General features: G+C 44.5%; 1 protein-coding gene across 3 annotated transcripts in view; it reads left to right on the top strand.

Moving 5' to 3' along the window:
* CDH18 (cadherin 18) overlaps nucleotides 1-15,434 on the top strand; it is a 632,508-nt gene that overhangs the window by 604,571 nt on the left and 12,503 nt on the right. The gene's annotated exons all lie outside the window — the stretch shown is intronic.

The following is a 15,434-nucleotide window of genomic DNA, read 5'->3' on the forward strand; positions in this document are numbered from 1 at the left end:
CTATAGCTGGGCCAAAATGCCACAAGTTTATTGAGGACGTGTTGTTCCTCAATGGCAGAGCATATTATTAACTGATTGGTTGATTAATTGATTAATTGATTCATTAAATTTGTATACCACCCTATACCCACAGGCCTCAGGATAAAATTACAATGACATATCCTTTGCATGCAGAAGGGCCCAGGTTCAGTAGTTCCTGACCGGCATGAGAAAGCATTATAGACAGTGCTGAGCTGAGTGGGCCAGTGGTCCAATTCCTAAAAAACAAAAAACAAAAAACCAACCCAGCTATGTTTTGTAGAACAGGACCTGGTATGCTAGCTTCCTGGCCTGTGGGTCTCTGCTGCTTACTAAGACAGTGAGGTGGTGAAGTGCAAATGCATTATTAGCACAGCCAATCTGGTGCCTATGCATACAGTGGAACCTTGGTTCTCAAACTTAATCCGTTCCAGAAGTCCGTTCAACTCCCAAAACGTTCAAAAACCAAGGCGTGGCTTCTGATCTCAGGCGTCCCAGAAACAATAGCCGACAACCACATTGGATGTTTGGCTTCCAAAAATGTTTGGAAACTGGAACTCTTACTTGCGAGTTTTTGGGATTTGGGAGCTGATTTGTTTGTCAACTAAGCTGTTTGAGAACCAAGGTTCCAATGTACTTCCATATATAATATATATATATATGTTTTCGTAGATTTTCACGGGTACAGGAATGCAGGTTTTGGTGTCCTCGGGTGTCTTCCCGTGTAAAAGTTGGGGTGTCTAGGCGACGTTTCGACGAGGTCTCACTCGTCATCTTCAGGCTGGTGCTTTCGGCTTCTTGTTACTGGAACAGAGCGGGATCTCAGTGTTTGAGTTCCTATAAATACTGTAGAGGGGTGTGGTGTATTGCCTCAAAAGTTCTGGGCAGAGGGGAAGTTCCCAGGCTAGTGTTCTTTTCTTCTTTTGTTCCTTAATTACTTGAGGGATATCTTGAGTGATTTCTTGAGTGATATTCTGAGTACCACTTAGGTGGGTCATTAGGTGTGGATTAGTTGCTAAAGCCTTCGTGTCTTGACCTCTTGAATTTGTGAAGAGTTTTTCTGGGAAGATGGCTGTACTGCACTTAGTTGTGCTTTGGCTTGGCTTCGTGTATAGGGGCGAGCTGTGGTTTTGTGCCCTGTGCCAGCCAGATCTGTGTAGGGATTGCAGGGGGGTGCAGCATCCGGAGGTGCCACTATGGTTTGGTTACTGGATGGTGTCTGTAATTTATCTGTGGAGAGGGTCTGGGTTTGGGTCTGGTGTGGTTGATTGGTGGTGGCGTTCTGTGTGCCTCTGGATCTGGTGTCGGTTTTTGTGGGGAGGGCTAATTTCCAGATGTCTGGCAGGCGGGACGTGTCGTCACGCTTGTTCATGTTGTGAGGGTGTTTCTCTATCTCGATGGCTTCCATGATTATTCTCTTGTGGTGATGTTCCATGTTAAAGAGCAATTTGGAATCTGCAAAATTAATTTCGTGTCCTGTTTCTTTCATGTGTTGGAAAAGAGAGGAAGATTTTTCTTCTTTTTTGACGGCATTCTTGTGTTCTGCGATACGTGCATTTATTCGTCTGTTTGTTTGTCCAATGTACGTGGCTGGGCAGACTTTGCAGGGTATTTCATAGACCCCTTGGTTTTCCAACTGGATTTTATCTTTGGGGTTTCTGAGGATATTGGCTATTTTTTGGTTGGTGCAAAAGGCTGTTTTGATATTGTGTTTATGGAGGATTTTGCTAATTTTATCTGTAGTGCCCTTGATATAAGGAAGGAGGGCCATGCCATTGTTTTCTTCCGTGTCTTGGTTTTTGGGGGGTGTTTCTTTTTGGATTAGCTTCTTAACCCTGTTTTGCTGGTATCCATTGGCGATTAACACATTTGAGAGATTCTGTAACTCAGTTGTCAAGTGGTCTTTGTCAGCCAGGCGTTTGGTTCTGGAGATGAGGGTCTTGGCTACGGAGTTTATTTGTGCAGGGTGGTGGTGTGATTGAGCATGTAAGTAGCGGTTGGTGTGTGTTTTTTTCCGGTAGATAGTGTGTCCTAGGGAGCCATCAGGTTTTTTGTAGATTAGGACGTCAAGGAAGGGAAGCTGGTTGTTGGCTTCTATTTCCATAGTGAATTGTATTTTGGGGTGTAGGCTGTTGAGATGTGTGAGGAAGCTATCTAGTTTTTCTTTCCCGTGTGGCTAATTACAAAGGTGTCGTCAACATATCTGAGCCAAAGTTTGGGTTTGTGTTCTGACTTGTCTAAAGCATTGGTTTCAAAGTGTTCCATGTACAGATTTGCGATGACCGGTGAGAGGGGTGATCCCATAGGTGCTCCTTCTATCTGTTTGTATCTTTGTCCATTGTGGATGAAGTACGTGTTGGTTAGGCAGTGGTTGGTCAGGTCCAGGATGTATTCGGGGGGATTGTATTTGTTTTGAATGGCTGTCAAGGCTTCATTAATGGGCACTTGTGTGAAGAGAGATACAACATCGAAGCTCACAAGTAGGTCATCGGGATGTAGGTTTTGCTTCTTTATTGTTTCTATGAACTGGAAGGAGTTTGTAACGTGTGAAGAGATGGATTCTGCATAGGGCTGAAGTTGCTTAGCGAGAAATTTAGCGAGATTTTGTAGAGGTGAGCCTATGGAGCTGACTATTGGTCTGAGTGGTGTTCCTTCTTTGTGTATCTTGGGGAGGCCGTAGAGTTTGGGGCATCTGGATGATTTTTCTCTGGGGATGATTCTTAGCTGGATTTCTTCACTGATAGGAGAGGCTTTTATTTTGGATTTGGTGGTTTTTTCCAGATAGGTGGTGGGATCTGTTTTTATAGGTTGGTAGGTAGGGTCTTGGAGTAGATTTGATAGTTTTGCTTGGTAGTCCGATGTGTTCATCACAACGGTGGCATTACCTTTGTCTGCTGGGAGAATGATTATGTTGTTGTCTTTCCTCAGGTTGGTGAGTGCTTTCTGTTCTTCTTTGTGTAAATTGCTTCTGGGTGGTTTGCTGGAGCAGAGGATGTTGGTGACTTTAAGTCTGATTTTATTGGCTTCATCTGGGTTGATTTTGGTTAGGCTAGCTTCGACTCCGCATATGATGTTTTCCGTGGGGATGCGTCTCGGGGTAACTGCAAAGTTGAAACCTTTGGAGAGTACTTTGGTTTCAGTTGAGGTGAGGATCCTGTCTGATATGTTATGTACTGTTTGTTTCATGGGTTGTTGTGGAGGGTGGCTGGGCTTCTGGCGTCTCTCTAGTTTGTGGAGTTTGTTGGTGTGTGTGTCTGTCTTATGTGAGGTCTCAGTTTCAGCTCTCCAGACGGCTAGTTGTTTGCATTTGTCCCAGAGTGCAGGGTGGATTTTGTTACAGAGTTTGAGGTGAAGAGTGAGCAGATCTTTGTTGGTTTGGTTTAGTAGGTATCTTTTCTTATGTAGTTCGTTTCTGATTAGGGATAGTTCAGTTCGTTTCAGGATCCTTTCGGTAGCTGGGGTTTTAGAGTGGAATTTAAGTTGGAAGCATGTGGGAATTAAGTTGTTGTCTCGGCAGTTGCGTAGGAACAAGAGATCACATAAGATGGTGGCTCTTCGGATTTCTAGTTTCTCGTAGGTTCTTGTTAGCTGGAAGGTTTCCTCCCCGTAGAGGTGAGATATTTGTTTTTGTAGATTTTCACGGGTACAGGAATGCAGGTTTTGGTGTCCTCGGGTGTCTTCCCGTGTAAAAGTTGGGGTGTCTAGGCGACGTTTCGACGAGGTCTCACTCGTCATCTTCAGGCTGGTGCTTTCGGCTTCTTGTTACTGGAACAGAGCGGGATCTCAGTGTTTGAGTTCCTATAAATACTGTAGAGGGGTGTGGTGTATTGCCTCAAAAGTTCTGGGCAGAGGGGAAGTTCCCAGGCTAGTGTTCTTTTCTTCTTTTGTTCCTTAATTACTTGAGGGATATCTTGAGTGATTTCTTGAGTGATATTCTGAGTACCACTTAGGTGGGTCATTAGGTGTGGATTAGTTGCTAAAGCCTTCGTGTCTTGACCTCTTGAATTTGTGAAGAGTTTTTCTGGGAAGATGGCTGTACTGCACTTAGTTGTGCTTTGGCTTGGCTTCGTGTATAGGGGCGAGCTGTGGTTTTGTGCCCTGTGCCAGCCAGATCTGTGTAGGGATTGCAGGGGGGTGCAGCATCCGGAGGTGCCACTATGGTTTGGTTACTGGATGGTGTCTGTAATTTATCTGTGGAGAGGGTCTGGGTTTGGGTCTGGTGTGGTTGATTGGTGGTGGCGTTCTGTGTGCCTCTGGATCTGGTGTCGGTTTTTGTGGGGAGGGCTAATTTCCAGATGTCTGGCAGGCGGGACGTGTCGTCACGCTTGTTCATGTTGTGAGGGTGTTTCTCTATCTCGATGGCTTCCATGATTATTCTCTTGTGGTGATGTTCCATGTTAAAGAGCAATTTGGAATCTGCAAAATTAATTTCGTGTCCTGTTTCTTTCATGTGTTGGAAAAGAGAGGAAGATTTTTCTTCTTTTTTGACGGCATTCTTGTGTTCTGCGATACGTGCATTTATTCGTCTGTTTGTTTGTCCAATGTACGTGGCTGGGCAGACTTTGCAGGGTATTTCATAGACCCCTTGGTTTTCCAACTGGATTTTATCTTTGGGGTTTCTGAGGATATTGGCTATTTTTTGGTTGGTGCAAAAGGCTGTTTTGATATTGTGTTTATGGAGGATTTTGCTAATTTTATCTGTAGTGCCCTTGATATAAGGAAGGAGGGCCATGCCATTGTTTTCTTCCGTGTCTTGGTTTTTGGGGGGTGTTTCTTTTTGGATTAGCTTCTTAACCCTGTTTTGCTGGTATCCATTGGCGATTAACACATTTGAGAGATTCTGTAACTCAGTTGTCAAGTGGTCTTTGTCAGCCAGGCGTTTGGTTCTGGAGATGAGGGTCTTGGCTACGGAGTTTATTTGTGCAGGGTGGTGGTGTGATTGAGCATGTAAGTAGCGGTTGGTGTGTGTTTTTTTCCGGTAGATAGTGTGTCCTAGGGAGCCATCAGGTTTTTTGTAGATTAGGACGTCAAGGAAGGGAAGCTGGTTGTTGGCTTCTATTTCCATAGTGAATTGTATTTTGGGGTGTAGGCTGTTGAGATGTGTGAGGAAGCTATCTAGTTTTTCTTTCCCGTGTGGCCAAATTACAAAGGTGTCGTCAACATATCTGAGCCAAAGTTTGGGTTTGTGTTCTGACTTGTCTAAAGCATTGGTTTCAAAGTGTTCCATGTACAGATTTGCGATGACCGGTGAGAGGGGTGATCCCATAGGTGCTCCTTCTATCTGTTTGTATCTTTGTCCATTGTGGATGAAGTACGTGTTGGTTAGGCAGTGGTTGGTCAGGTCCAGGATGTATTCGGGGGGATTGTATTTGTTTTGAATGGCTGTCAAGGCTTCATTAATGGGCACTTGTGTGAAGAGAGATACAACATCGAAGCTCACAAGTAGGTCATCGGGATGTAGGTTTTGCTTCTTTATTGTTTCTATGAACTGGAAGGAGTTTGTAACGTGTGAAGAGATGGATTCTGCATAGGGCTGAAGTTGCTTAGCGAGAAATTTAGCGAGATTTTGTAGAGGTGAGCCTATGGAGCTGACTATTGGTCTGAGTGGTGTTCCTTCTTTGTGTATCTTGGGGAGGCCGTAGAGTTTGGGGCATCTGGATGATTTTTCTCTGGGGATGATTCTTAGCTGGATTTCTTCACTGATAGGAGAGGCTTTTATTTTGGATTTGGTGGTTTTTTCCAGATAGGTGGTGGGATCTGTTTTTATAGGTTGGTAGGTAGGGTCTTGGAGTAGATTTGATAGTTTTGCTTGGTAGTCCGATGTGTTCATCACAACGGTGGCATTACCTTTGTCTGCTGGGAGAATGATTATGTTGTTGTCTTTCCTCAGGTTGGTGAGTGCTTTCTGTTCTTCTTTGTGTAAATTGCTTCTGGGTGGTTTGCTGGAGCAGAGGATGTTGGTGACTTTAAGTCTGATTTTATTGGCTTCATCTGGGTTGATTTTGGTTAGGCTAGCTTCGACTCCGCATATGATGTTTTCCGTGGGGATGCGTCTCGGGGTAACTGCAAAGTTGAAACCTTTGGAGAGTACTTTGGTTTCAGTTGAGGTGAGGATCCTGTCTGATATGTTATGTACTGTTTGTTTCATGGGTTGTTGTGGAGGGTGGCTGGGCTTCTGGCGTCTCTCTAGTTTGTGGAGTTTGTTGGTGTGTGTGTCTGTCTTATGTGAGGTCTCAGTTTCAGCTCTCCAGACGGCTAGTTGTTTGCATTTGTCCCAGAGTGCAGGGTGGATTTTGTTACAGAGTTTGAGGTGAAGAGTGAGCAGATCTTTGTTGGTTTGGTTTAGTAGGTATCTTTTCTTATGTAGTTCGTTTCTGATTAGGGATAGTTCAGTTCGTTTCAGGATCCTTTCGGTAGCTGGGGTTTTAGAGTGGAATTTAAGTTGGAAGCATGTGGGAATTAAGTTGTTGTCTCGGCAGTTGCGTAGGAACAAGAGATCACATAAGATGGTGGCTCTTCGGATTTCTAGTTTCTCGTAGGTTCTTGTTAGCTGGAAGGTTTCCTCCCCGTAGAGGTGAGATATTTGTTTTCGTAGATTTTCACGGGTACAGGAATGCAGGTTTTGGTGTCCTCGGGTGTCTTCCCGTGTAAAAGTTGGGGTGTCTAGGCGACGTTTCGACGAGGTCTCACTCGTCATCTTCAGGCTGGTGCTTTCGGCTTCTTGTTACTGGAACAGAGCGGGATCTCAGTGTTTGAGTTCCTATAAATACTGTAGAGGGGTGTGGTGTATTGCCTCAAAAGTTCTGGGCAGAGGGGAAGTTCCCAGGCTAGTGTTCTTTTCTTCTTTTGTTCCTTAATTACTTGAGGGATATCTTGAGTGATTTCTTGAGTGATATTCTGAGTACCACTTAGGTGGGTCATTAGGTGTGGATTAGTTGCTAAAGCCTTCGTGTCTTGACCTCTTGAATTTGTGAAGAGTTTTTCTGGGAAGATGGCTGTACTGCACTTAGTTGTGCTTTGGCTTGGCTTCGTGTATAGGGGCGAGCTGTGGTTTTGTGCCCTGTGCCAGCCAGATCTGTGTAGGGATTGCAGGGGGGTGCAGCATCCGGAGGTGCCACTATGGTTTGGTTACTGGATGGTGTCTGTAATTTATCTGTGGAGAGGGTCTGGGTTTGGGTCTGGTGTGGTTGATTGGTGGTGGCGTTCTGTGTGCCTCTGGATCTGGTGTCGGTTTTTGTGGGGAGGGCTAATTTCCAGATGTCTGGCAGGCGGGACGTGTCGTCACGCTTGTTCATGTTGTGAGGGTGTTTCTCTATCTCGATGGCTTCCATGATTATTCTCTTGTGGTGATGTTCCATGTTAAAGAGCAATTTGGAATCTGCAAAATTAATTTCGTGTCCTGTTTCTTTCATGTGTTGGAAAAGAGAGGAAGATTTTTCTTCTTTTTTGACGGCATTCTTGTGTTCTGCGATACGTGCATTTATTCGTCTGTTTGTTTGTCCAATGTACGTGGCTGGGCAGACTTTGCAGGGTATTTCATAGACCCCTTGGTTTTCCAACTGGATTTTATCTTTGGGGTTTCTGAGGATATTGGCTATTTTTTGGTTGGTGCAAAAGGCTGTTTTGATATTGTGTTTATGGAGGATTTTGCTAATTTTATCTGTAGTGCCCTTGATATAAGGAAGGAGGGCCATGCCATTGTTTTCTTCCGTGTCTTGGTTTTTGGGGGGTGTTTCTTTTTGGATTAGCTTCTTAACCCTGTTTTGCTGGTATCCATTGGCGATTAACACATTTGAGAGATTCTGTAACTCAGTTGTCAAGTGGTCTTTGTCAGCCAGGCGTTTGGTTCTGGAGATGAGGGTCTTGGCTACGGAGTTTATTTGTGCAGGGTGGTGGTGTGATTGAGCATGTAAGTAGCGGTTGGTGTGTGTTTTTTTCCGGTAGATAGTGTGTCCTAGGGAGCCATCAGGTTTTTTGTAGATTAGGACGTCAAGGAAGGGAAGCTGGTTGTTGGCTTCTATTTCCATAGTGAATTGTATTTTGGGGTGTAGGCTGTTGAGATGTGTGAGGAAGCTATCTAGTTTTTCTTTCCCGTGTGGCCAAATTACAAAGGTGTCGTCAACATATCTGAGCCAAAGTTTGGGTTTGTGTTCTGACTTGTCTAAAGCATTGGTTTCAAAGTGTTCCATGTACAGATTTGCGATGACCGGTGAGAGGGGTGATCCCATAGGTGCTCCTTCTATCTGTTTGTATCTTTGTCCATTGTGGATGAAGTACGTGTTGGTTAGGCAGTGGTTGGTCAGGTCCAGGATGTATTCGGGGGGATTGTATTTGTTTTGAATGGCTGTCAAGGCTTCATTAATGGGCACTTGTGTGAAGAGAGATACAACATCGAAGCTCACAAGTAGGTCATCGGGATGTAGGTTTTGCTTCTTTATTGTTTCTATGAACTGGAAGGAGTTTGTAACGTGTGAAGAGATGGATTCTGCATAGGGCTGAAGTTGCTTAGCGAGAAATTTAGCGAGATTTTGTAGAGGTGAGCCTATGGAGCTGACTATTGGTCTGAGTGGTGTTCCTTCTTTGTGTATCTTGGGGAGGCCGTAGAGTTTGGGGCATCTGGATGATTTTTCTCTGGGGATGATTCTTAGCTGGATTTCTTCACTGATAGGAGAGGCTTTTATTTTGGATTTGGTGGTTTTTTCCAGATAGGTGGTGGGATCTGTTTTTATAGGTTGGTAGGTAGGGTCTTGGAGTAGATTTGATAGTTTTGCTTGGTAGTCCGATGTGTTCATCACAACGGTGGCATTACCTTTGTCTGCTGGGAGAATGATTATGTTGTTGTCTTTCCTCAGGTTGGTGAGTGCTTTCTGTTCTTCTTTGTGTAAATTGCTTCTGGGTGGTTTGCTGGAGCAGAGGATGTTGGTGACTTTAAGTCTGATTTTATTGGCTTCATCTGGGTTGATTTTGGTTAGGCTAGCTTCGACTCCGCATATGATGTTTTCCGTGGGGATGCGTCTCGGGGTAACTGCAAAGTTGAAACCTTTGGAGAGTACTTTGGTTTCAGTTGAGGTGAGGATCCTGTCTGATATGTTATGTACTGTTTGTTTCATGGGTTGTTGTGGAGGGTGGCTGGGCTTCTGGCGTCTCTCTAGTTTGTGGAGTTTGTTGGTGTGTGTGTCTGTCTTATGTGAGGTCTCAGTTTCAGCTCTCCAGACGGCTAGTTGTTTGCATTTGTCCCAGAGTGCAGGGTGGATTTTGTTACAGAGTTTGAGGTGAAGAGTGAGCAGATCTTTGTTGGTTTGGTTTAGTAGGTATCTTTTCTTATGTAGTTCGTTTCTGATTAGGGATAGTTCAGTTCGTTTCAGGATCCTTTCGGTAGCTGGGGTTTTAGAGTGGAATTTAAGTTGGAAGCATGTGGGAATTAAGTTGTTGTCTCGGCAGTTGCGTAGGAACAAGAGATCACATAAGATGGTGGCTCTTCGGATTTCTAGTTTCTCGTAGGTTCTTGTTAGCTGGAAGGTTTCCTCCCCGTAGAGGTGAGATATTTGTTTTCGTAGATTTTCACGGGTACAGGAATGCAGGTTTTGGTGTCCTCGGGTGTCTTCCCGTGTAAAAGTTGGGGTGTCTAGGCGACGTTTCGACGAGGTCTCACTCGTCATCTTCAGGCTGGTGCTTTCGGCTTCTTGTTACTGGAACAGAGCGGGATCTCAGTGTTTGAGTTCCTATAAATACTGTAGAGGGGTGTGGTGTATTGCCTCAAAAGTTCTGGGCAGAGGGGAAGTTCCCAGGCTAGTGTTCTTTTCTTCTTTTGTTCCTTAATTACTTGAGGGATATCTTGAGTGATTTCTTGAGTGATATTCTGAGTACCACTTAGGTGGGTCATTAGGTGTGGATTAGTTGCTAAAGCCTTCGTGTCTTGACCTCTTGAATTTGTGAAGAGTTTTTCTGGGAAGATGGCTGTACTGCACTTAGTTGTGCTTTGGCTTGGCTTCGTGTATAGGGGCGAGCTGTGGTTTTGTGCCCTGTGCCAGCCAGATCTGTGTAGGGATTGCAGGGGGGTGCAGCATCCGGAGGTGCCACTATGGTTTGGTTACTGGATGGTGTCTGTAATTTATCTGTGGAGAGGGTCTGGGTTTGGGTCTGGTGTGGTTGATTGGTGGTGGCGTTCTGTGTGCCTCTGGATCTGGTGTCGGTTTTTGTGGGGAGGGCTAATTTCCAGATGTCTGGCAGGCGGGACGTGTCGTCACGCTTGTTCATGTTGTGAGGGTGTTTCTCTATCTCGATGGCTTCCATGATTATTCTCTTGTGGTGATGTTCCATGTTAAAGAGCAATTTGGAATCTGCAAAATTAATTTCGTGTCCTGTTTCTTTCATGTGTTGGAAAAGAGAGGAAGATTTTTCTTCTTTTTTGACGGCATTCTTGTGTTCTGCGATACGTGCATTTATTCGTCTGTTTGTTTGTCCAATGTACGTGGCTGGGCAGACTTTGCAGGGTATTTCATAGACCCCTTGGTTTTCCAACTGGATTTTATCTTTGGGGTTTCTGAGGATATTGGCTATTTTTTGGTTGGTGCAAAAGGCTGTTTTGATATTGTGTTTATGGAGGATTTTGCTAATTTTATCTGTAGTGCCCTTGATATAAGGAAGGAGGGCCATGCCATTGTTTTCTTCCGTGTCTTGGTTTTTGGGGGGTGTTTCTTTTTGGATTAGCTTCTTAACCCTGTTTTGCTGGTATCCATTGGCGATTAACACATTTGAGAGATTCTGTAACTCAGTTGTCAAGTGGTCTTTGTCAGCCAGGCGTTTGGTTCTGGAGATGAGGGTCTTGGCTACGGAGTTTATTTGTGCAGGGTGGTGGTGTGATTGAGCATGTAAGTAGCGGTTGGTGTGTGTTTTTTTTCGGTAGATAGTGTGTCCTAGGGAGCCATCAGGTTTTTTGTAGATTAGGACGTCAAGGAAGGGAAGCTGGTTGTTGGCTTCTATTTCCATAGTGAATTGTATTTTGGGGTGTAGGCTGTTGAGATGTGTGAGGAAGCTATCTAGTTTTTCTTTCCCGTGTGGCCAAATTACAAAGGTGTCGTCAACATATCTGAGCCAAAGTTTGGGTTTGTGTTCTGACTTGTCTAAAGCATTGGTTTCAAAGTGTTCCATGTACAGATTTGCGATGACCGGTGAGAGGGGTGATCCCATAGGTGCTCCTTCTATCTGTTTGTATCTTTGTCCATTGTGGATGAAGTACGTGTTGGTTAGGCAGTGGTTGGTCAGGTCCAGGATGTATTCGGGGGGATTGTATTTGTTTTGAATGGCTGTCAAGGCTTCATTAATGGGCACTTGTGTGAAGAGAGATACAACATCGAAGCTCACAAGTAGGTCATCGGGATGTAGGTTTTGCTTCTTTATTGTTTCTATGAACTGGAAGGAGTTTGTAACGTGTGAAGAGATGGATTCTGCATAGGGCTGAAGTTGCTTAGCGAGAAATTTAGCGAGATTTTGTAGAGGTGAGCCTATGGAGCTGACTATTGGTCTGAGTGGTGTTCCTTCTTTGTGTATCTTGGGGAGGCCGTAGAGTTTGGGGCATCTGGATGATTTTTCTCTGGGGATGATTCTTAGCTGGATTTCTTCACTGATAGGAGAGGCTTTTATTTTGGATTTGGTGGTTTTTTCCAGATAGGTGGTGGGATCTGTTTTTATAGGTTGGTAGGTAGGGTCTTGGAGTAGATTTGATAGTTTTGCTTGGTAGTCCGATGTGTTCATCACAACGGTGGCATTACCTTTGTCTGCTGGGAGAATGATTATGTTGTTGTCTTTCCTCAGGTTGGTGAGTGCTTTCTGTTCTTCTTTGTGTAAATTGCTTCTGGGTGGTTTGCTGGAGCAGAGGATGTTGGTGACTTTAAGTCTGATTTTATTGGCTTCATCTGGGTTGATTTTGGTTAGGCTAGCTTCGACTCCGCATATGATGTTTTCCGTGGGGATGCGTCTCGGGGTAACTGCAAAGTTGAAACCTTTGGAGAGTACTTTGGTTTCAGTTGAGGTGAGGATCCTGTCTGATATGTTATGTACTGTTTGTTTCATGGGTTGTTGTGGAGGGTGGCTGGGCTTCTGGCGTCTCTCTAGTTTGTGGAGTTTGTTGGTGTGTGTGTCTGTCTTATGTGAGGTCTCAGTTTCAGCTCTCCAGACGGCTAGTTGTTTGCATTTGTCCCAGAGTGCAGGGTGGATTTTGTTACAGAGTTTGAGGTGAAGAGTGAGCAGATCTTTGTTGGTTTGGTTTAGTAGGTATCTTTTCTTATGTAGTTCGTTTCTGATTAGGGATAGTTCAGTTCGTTTCAGGATCCTTTCGGTAGCTGGGGTTTTAGAGTGGAATTTAAGTTGGAAGCATGTGGATTTAAGTTGGAACATCATATGCGGAGTCGAAGCTAGCCTAACCAAAATCAACCCAGATGAAGCCAATAAAATCAGACTTAAAGTCACCAACATCCTCTGCTCCAGCAAACCACCCAGAAGCAATTTACACAAAGAAGAACAGAAAGCACTCACCAGTTCACCAATTTACACAAAGAAGAACAGAAAGCACTCACCAACCTGAGGAAAGACAACAACATAATCATTCTCCCAGCAGACAAAGGTAATGCCACCGTTGTGATGAACACATCGGACTACCAAGCAAAACTATCAAATCTACTCCAAGACCCTACCTACCAACCTATAAAAACAGATCCCACCACCTATCTGGAAAAAACCACCAAATCCAAAATAAAAGCCTCTCCTATCAGTGAAGAAATCCAGCTAAGAATCATCCCCAGAGAAAAATCATCCAGATGCCCCAAACTCTACGGCCTCCCCAAGATACACAAAGAAGGAACACCACTCAGACCAATAGTCAGCTCCATAGGCTCACCTCTACAAAATCTCGCTAAATTTCTCGCTAAGCAACTTCAGCCCTATGCAGAATCCATCTCTTCACACGTTACAAACTCCTTCCAGTTCATAGAAACAATAAAGAAGCAAAACCTACATCCCGATGACCTACTTGTGAGCTTCGATGTTGTATCTCTCTTCACACAAGTGCCCATTAATGAAGCCTTGACAGCCATTCAAAACAAATACAATCCCCCCGAATACATCCTGGACCTGACCAACCACTGCCTAACCAACACGTACTTCATCCACAATGGACAAAGATACAAACAGATAGAAGGAGCACCTATGGGATCACCCCTCTCACCGGTCATCGCAAATCTGTACATGGAACACTTTGAAACCAATGCTTTAGACAAGTCAGAACACAAACCCAAACTTTGGCTCAGATATGTTGACGACACCTTTGTAATTTGGCCACACGGGAAAGAAAAACTAGATAGCTTCCTCACACATCTCAACAGCCTACACCCCAAAATACAATTCACTATGGAAATAGAAGCCAACAACCAGCTTCCCTTCCTTGACGTCCTAATCTACAAAAAACCTGATGGCTCCCTAGGACACACTATCTACCGGAAAAAAACACACACCAACCGCTACTTACATGCTCAATCACACCACCACCCTGCACAAATAAACTCCGTAGCCAAGACCCTCATCTCCAGAACCAAACGCCTGGCTGACAAAGACCACTTGACAACTGAGTTACAGAATCTCTCAAATGTGTTAATCGCCAATGGATACCAGCAAAACAGGGTTAAGAAGCTAATCCAAAAAGAAACACCCCCCAAAAACCAAGACACGGAAGAAAACAATGGCATGGCCCTCCTTCCTTATATCAAGGGCACTACAGATAAAATTAGCAAAATCCTCCATAAACACAATATCAAAACAGCCTTTTGCACCAACCAAAAAATAGCCAATATCCTCAGAAACCCCAAAGATAAAATCCAGTTGGAAAACCAAGGGGTCTATGAAATACCCTGCAAAGTCTGCCCAGCCACGTACATTGGACAAACAAACAGACGAATAAATGCACGTATCGCAGAACACAAGAATGCCGTCAAAAAAGAAGAAAAATCTTCCTCTCTTTTCCAACACATGAAAGAAACAGGACACGAAATTAATTTTGCAGATTCCAAATTGCTCTTTAACATGGAACATCACCACAAGAGAATAATCATGGAAGCCATCGAGATAGAGAAACACCCTCACAACATGAACAAGCGTGACGACACGTCCCGCCTGCCAGACATCTGGAAATTAGCCCTCCCCACAAAAACCGACACCAGATCCAGAGGCACACAGAACGCCACCACCAATCAACCACACCAGACCCAAACCCAGACCCTCTCCACAGATAAATTACAGACACCATCCAGTAACCAAACCATAGTGGCACCTCCGGATGCTGCACCCCCCTGCAATCCCTACACAGATCTGGCTGGCACAGGGCACAAAACCACAGCTCGCCCCTATACACGAAGCCAAGCCAAAGCACAACTAAGTGCAGTACAGCCATCTTCCCAGAAAAACTCTTCACAAATTCAAGAGGTCAAGACACGAAGGCTTTAGCAACTAATCCACACCTAATGACCCACCTAAGTGGTACTCAGAATATCACTCAAGAAATCACTCAAGATATCCCTCAAGTAATTAAGGAACAAAAGAAGAAAAGAACACTAGCCTGGGAACTTCCCCTCTGCCCAGAACTTTTGAGGCAATACACCACACCCCTCTACAGTATTTATAGGAACTCAAACACTGAGATCCCGCTCTGTTCCAGTAACAAGAAGCCGAAAGCACCAGCCTGAAGATGACGAGTGAGACCTCGTCGAAACGTCGCCTAGACACCCCAACTTTTACACGGGAAGACACCCGAGGACACCAAAACCTGCATTCCTGTACCCGTGAAAATCTACGAAAACAAATATCTCACCTCTACGGGGAGGAAACCTTCCAGCTAACAAGAACCTACGAGAAACTAGAAATCCGAAGAGCCACCATCTTATGTGATCTCTTGTTCCTACGCAACTGCCGAGACAACAACTTAATTCCCACATGCTTCCAACTTAAATTCCACTCTAAAACCCCAGCTACCGAAAGGATCCTGAAACGAACTGAACTATCCCTAATCAGAAACGAACTACATAAGAAAAGATACCTACTAAACCAAACCAACAAAGATCTGCTCACTCTTCACCTCAAACTCTGTAACAAAATCCACCCTGCACTCTGGGACAAATGCAAACAACTAGCCGTCTGGAGAGCTGAAACTGAGACCTCACATAAGACAGACACACACACCAACAAACTCCACAAACTAGAGAGACGCCAGAAGCCCAGCCACCCTCCACAACAACCCATGAAACAAACAGTACATAACATATCAGACAGGATCCTCACCTCAACTGAAACCAAAGTACTCTCCAAAGGTTTCAACTTTGCAGTTACCCCGAGACGCATCCCCACGGAAAACATCATATGCGGAGTCGAAG

Source organism: Podarcis liolepis (genome assembly GCF_965112155.1).
Source record: "Podarcis liolepis genome assembly, chromosome: 8".
Taxonomy (NCBI): domain Eukaryota; kingdom Metazoa; phylum Chordata; class Lepidosauria; order Squamata; family Lacertidae; genus Podarcis; species Podarcis liolepis.